This window comes from Boleophthalmus pectinirostris, unplaced genomic scaffold, assembly GCF_026225935.1.
Source record: "Boleophthalmus pectinirostris isolate CB_2022bp ecotype Guang Dong unplaced genomic scaffold, ASM2622593v1 HiC_scaffold_13, whole genome shotgun sequence".
NCBI classification, from domain to species: Eukaryota; Metazoa; Chordata; class Actinopteri; order Gobiiformes; family Gobiidae; genus Boleophthalmus; species Boleophthalmus pectinirostris.
In genome coordinates this window covers 2,868,088-2,874,087 of record NW_026571036.1, presented here as the reverse complement: position 1 = coordinate 2,874,087, position 6,000 = coordinate 2,868,088, and positions in this window count along the sequence as shown.

Genomic DNA, 6,000 nt, shown 5'->3' with positions numbered 1-6,000 from the left:
CAACACCGTGCACATGGAGGGACTCGTGCATATCGACACGATTCAAAATATCAAAGTAAGTATAAGTAACATAGATTTGAAGAACTAGTAAAACGTCAAATGTTGAGATCTTGACAAAGACCGTATCATCATTTTTTGTTGTGAAGAAACTTTTTTTTTCCCCTCTTTTTTTTTTTTTTCTTCTCAAACCTGAGAAACAGGGTGTCACCATACTTCTCATCATTGCACCAGAGTTAATTTGAAAGCAGAAGTGGCAAAACTGGGTATTGCAGAGGAGGAGCTGACCACTTCTGTTTTTTCTGAGTTCATCGAAATTTCAGGTCAGATGTGTAATTTCGAAGGTATTTTAAACAGTAGGAGGTTCATTAAATTCAAGGTAGATCAGTTTAATTCCACACTGTGACACATTTCAGACAACTCACCATCACCAGACACGCAGCAGGTGACGCCTCAGCCACCAAAAAAGGTTCCACACTGCACCTTTAACCCAAATAAATGGTCCTGATGGTAGTCTGAGATTTTGTCGCCCTCTTCTGGACACACGTGCACATTGTCGCTTTTCCTCGTGTCGTGCAGTTTCTTCTTTTTGGACCAACTCCTCTGAGGGAAAACACATTTAGAGGAGTTCTGTTATTTTCTTTTGCAGCTCTGTGTGTTTCTTTTGTGTATTTAAAAACGGTTTACTGGGATGATCTTGTTTTATTGTTATTGTATCAGTGGCATGAAGCAGTTTCAATATAATGATTTTTTTGTAGTATCTCTGTACAAATCTATAAATAACTGTATGTGTAGGGTGACCACACTGTAAACCCAAATTAGTAATCATTACTAAAACCGCGCGTGGTAAGTGATTGCACTGGGATGTCTAGTTTTTACAATATCAAAAACTAAACAAATCAAGCTCTGTTTACATAAAGTCTTCTGTCCAAGATAACCCATTACTAAAGAACTTAAGTTTCTAAAACTAATGTTTACAAGTAATTAACTAACCATTACTTGTGTATTACAATAATCATTACTTATTTTTATCAGTATGTATTTGTGATATTTATGAGTATTTATTGAATATGTTTATTAATTATAATAATTAGATGCAAATTATACGTCATATTATTTTTTTTATAATTGACATAAAATGATTTTTTTTTTCTCACAAATTTATTGCAAAATTGTGCAATAATAACATGCTTAAACCTGAATAAAGTGCAGTCTTCTGTTTGTTCCCTGTAACAGCATTTGCTTTTGTGTTTTACATTTCACAATTCAAACAAGGGGTTATAAGGGTTGTCAGCTTGTCCATAACAATTTCACCCTCAATGATGATTTTCAGGCAGCTGGGGGAAGATCTGGTGTTGGAAGAGAGACACCTTCAGATTTACTAACAAGATCCCAAAGTCCATTTGGCGAAAGGATTCATCACCATCCTAAAGAAAAACAAAAAAATTAATGCCAGAAACATTACCATTAGTGAATGAAATTACTGAACTACAACAGACTCAATAAGAATGACAAAACATAAATTGTATGAAATTCAATTTATGCTGACATGATAACTATTTGGTCAAGCATTTTCAAATGTTCAAACAAATATTTGAAAATCAATAATAATCTGACTTTAAGATAAATAATATTCATGGAATGGCTGGAGCTCGTAATGTATAGACTATTTGTCAGTTTTGGCATATTCAAATTATACAATAAATGTCACATTCTAAAAGTTTCACATTACAAATAAAATGTACACTTACAAAGCTTCTAGATTTGAAGAATTCAGTGGGATTGTCTCCGAGTGAGTAAGGAAGCCCTCTGAGTGTGACTGTCCTTTTTTCAGTAGAATCCAGTGACTGTAAGACAGAAAATGGATACTGTATGATAAGTTAAAAGAAATATACAGAGACGCAAACACTTTTGTAAATATACATTTAACCATTAACATGAACTATGTATTTTAATAAAAATTAATTATCTTTTTATCCATTTTAGATAAACTATGTTATGAACTTATGCTTTTACTGCACATGTATTTTTATCCGGGTTACAAAAGTTTTACCTGTATTTGCTGCAAAAGCTGTGCCAACTGTCACCCACGTTGCCCCTCTCAGCTTTAAAACCTTCAATAAAATGGGTAGTGTGGTTATCAAGGGCAGAATAAAATTCCTGGTGCAGGTCTTTTCCCACAATCCTTTTGAATTCCAGACAAATCTAAACAAAAACAAAAAAAAGAAAAGAAAGAAATTAGTGTTCTGTAGTGTCTGAGGTAGTAACCTCTCTTATCACAGCTGAACTCACAGTATTTACAGCTCCACAGCATGTTGGGTAGTCACCTGTAAAACACAAAATATGTTTTAATGTTTAATTCCAGCCAAAGCTTATATGCAATTTTGTGGTGATAATCTGAAAACTTGAACTCCAAACTCTCCATTTGCACCCACGATTTTAGATTTTAGAACAATCATATAGCAAACAACGAAAACGAGTCTCGATTTTTTTAAAAAGGCGCGGTGCACACGGTGTACGTGAGAAGTTCTATGGGTCCATGCGTCGTTAAACCGCCACCCGCCCGAGTTTGATTAAAATAGTATTTTTCGTCGCGTCATCCGCCCGAGCCGCGGTTTAGCCCCGGAGTCCGCCCTCCGTTCATCTCTACCGGGCCGGTAGAGATGCCGGTAGTACCGGCTCCCACACCGTTAACTGTTAGCATTAGCTGTTCTCTGTTAGCGGCTAACAGATGATAACGAGCGCATCGTGACCACAAGTTCACTTCACTTTAGTCTTATTTGGCTGCAAGCGTCAACCAATGTCACCAACTATTCAGTCTCACGGGAACATAAACCATATTTATTCACTTACCACACGATGATAAAGCAGATTGACGCTGAATTGCAGCCAACAGTCCGAGCAGAAGTCAAATGTGGTTTGGTGCAGTTTGGGAGAGTTCAGGTGCTAAGCCCCTCCCTTCACCGGTCAAAACATACAAGTGTGAGCGTCTCCACTCAGAGCCATTAGTACAGCAAATACTAGTTTAAAATAGTTTACAATTCACACTTTGTTTAGTAATGGTCCCGCCTTTTGCAAAATATTAAAAAGATTAGTAATATTAGCATGGCTTAATATGTAAAAGAAAATTTGGGTTTACAGTGAGACGTCTCTATTTATCCGGGACAGTCCCAGTTTTGAGCCCTGTGTCCCCTGATTTATCCAGAACCAGTGATTTGTCCCAGTTTTATACAAGAAGTGTCCCTGGTGTCTCTATTTTTGACCAATTTTTTTTTAGGTAAAATGCAGAAAAGCTGCTTAAAAATGACCAAAACTCAAAGAAAATGTGACGATACTGATTCAGTGCAATTTTCCAACTGCAATTTTCCTTGCTTACTACACAGTTTTATTATTACCAAACACCCCAAACCGAGAGTGTCCCAGTTTCTGATTTTGAAATTCTGGTCACCTAATAAATATAGTCGCAGTAGATATGGAGACTGGTTCATTTATGAAGGCAATCTGTGAACTATTTCTCCTTAAATATGAAGTTCTTTTTTAATAATTAACGTTTTTTTTTTTTTTTTTAATAAAATAAATAAATACAAATTATGCATAAAATAACAAACAATACTGGACAGGGGGAGGCAGAGGTGACAACAGGGGAGGGGTAGGGTAGCCAAAGGTCACACATAACCAAAATTTACAGTTACATTAAAATAATAATAATTAAAAAATATATAAATAAATTAAAAAGTACATTAAATTGTTCAAAAATGTTCTGTGTTTTAATCACTTTGGAACTGGAGGACAAGTGGATGTTTTTTATTATAGATCCACGATTTGGTACATTTGATTATTATTTTGTTTTATATATATTATATATATTATATATATATATATATATATTATATTTATATATATTTTTTTTTTTTTTTTTTTATGTATATATATATATATATTTTTTTTATGAAGTCGATTTTTAAAATGTATTTATTTATTTATTTTTATTATATTATTATACATATATACATATATCCACTACACACACGCAACGGAGACATTCAGATTCATTAAAAAGCTAAACGAAATAAAAAGACAGACAGAATGTAAACATAACTTAACATATGACAATAAATCAAACCTAATAAGAAAAACTAATTGGAAAAATGAAAGAGGTGTCAGCGACTGAATTGAAGGATGAGAATATGTAACTATGGATTAAGTCTCTGTAGATGCTGGTTATTGACGTTGCCTTTTTGCAGAATAAATGTTGGATCAATTGAAAGTAATGATTTATTTCTGTTAGTAGTAATGGAACATAAGGTTTTGTTCTTGAGAATTTTGCTCTGTGTGTGTGGTATTTGCTGAGAAGAATAAATAGATTAATTAATTTTTCAATTTTTGTATTTTGATGTGTAAAATGGGTAATGATGTTTTCTTCATTCAAGGTTATTGGGACATGTAAATTCTGGGAAAGAAATATTTCTATTTATTTCCAGTAGGTGGAGCTAATGGGGCATGAGAGAAATAAATGAAGAATGTTTTCAGGGTGTGACAGACAGAAGTTGCAAAACTGGGTCAATTAGGAGAAATCTGGATTTAAAAAAAAAAAAAGTTTGTGGGGTAAAATGTGTGTCAGATTTTAAAGTGGAGTTCTCGTGTTTTATTGATGATTGGGTATTGAAAAGAGAGTGTCCAGGTTTTATATACCATTGAATATCTTGAAATTGTGTTTGTCAGTAAAATTTTCCTCTAGGTTGAGTTTTATTGTTGCTGAGTAAATTGATCCGAATGTGTTTGTTATTGCAATTTTTATTAAGAAATTCTATTCCGTTTATGTATAAATTGTAGCAGTTAAATCTGACCCTTCATCACTTGTACTACGCCCTTTGGCAAACATTCAGTGACTAATTTGAATTCTATAAAAGGGATTGGAAATTGATACTTTTGCAAAAATGACTCATAATTTTAAATTTGGCCTGAATCATCAAAGAGATCTGAAACGTAAATGATATTTTTGTCCACCCAGGTTTGAAAAAAGATAGATTTTTTACATTTTAGAATGTATTCATTGTTCCATATACAGTGTTGGGGAGTAACGGATTACATGTACCGCCGTTACGTAATCAGAGTACAAATTATGAGTAACTGTATTCCGTTACAGTTACTGTTTTAATGAGTGGTAACTGGATTACAGTTACTTTGCTGAAATAAGTGGATTACAAGGCGGTATTTTCCTGTTTTCACATTTTGTGCTACATCCCATTTATTTATTTTTTTTATTTCGGTAATTTCACTCATTGCCGGAAGCCCAAACAGAACGCGCGCAATAAGAGCGATGTAAACGTCATGTTAAAGTTGGCGGTGTCAGTCAACACAGTGGAAGCAGCAGTGCATTGGTAAAAACGCATTTGTTTCTTGGAAATTCTTCTCCCGATGTGAGAGAAATATAAAAAAAACAAATATAAAATCGCCTACAACTTAAATGTGAAACAAGAGCTACTGGCACCGGTGAAAACAACCTGCATAGACTCATAATATCTGCACTACTGTCCTATACACACACACACACACACACACACACACACACACACACACACACACAAACCCACGCAAACACACACCTTCATCATCGTCATCAACCTGAGAACCCGCGGAGCACGTCTCCTTCCGTAGTTACTGCGCGGACACCGCCGTCTCGTGCGCCGCGTGTGGACCGTGTTTTCTCGCGTAAACCGCACTTCCTCCTGTGCGCCTCTAAACCAGAACTAACACCAGGACTAAACCAGGACTAAAGCAGGACTGAACCAGGTTTAAACTAGGACTAAACCACGACTAAACCAGAACTAAAGACCTGGTCTAGACCTGGTCTAAACCAGGTCTAAAATCAGGACTAAACCAGGTCTAAACAACATGACACCTAACAGTAGGTTGACATAATTTAAGGTGATCTCATATAAAAAATAATTTCTCTGTCAATAATATTTTTTAATCTGGTGAAGGAAAAGCTGATCTTGTTCT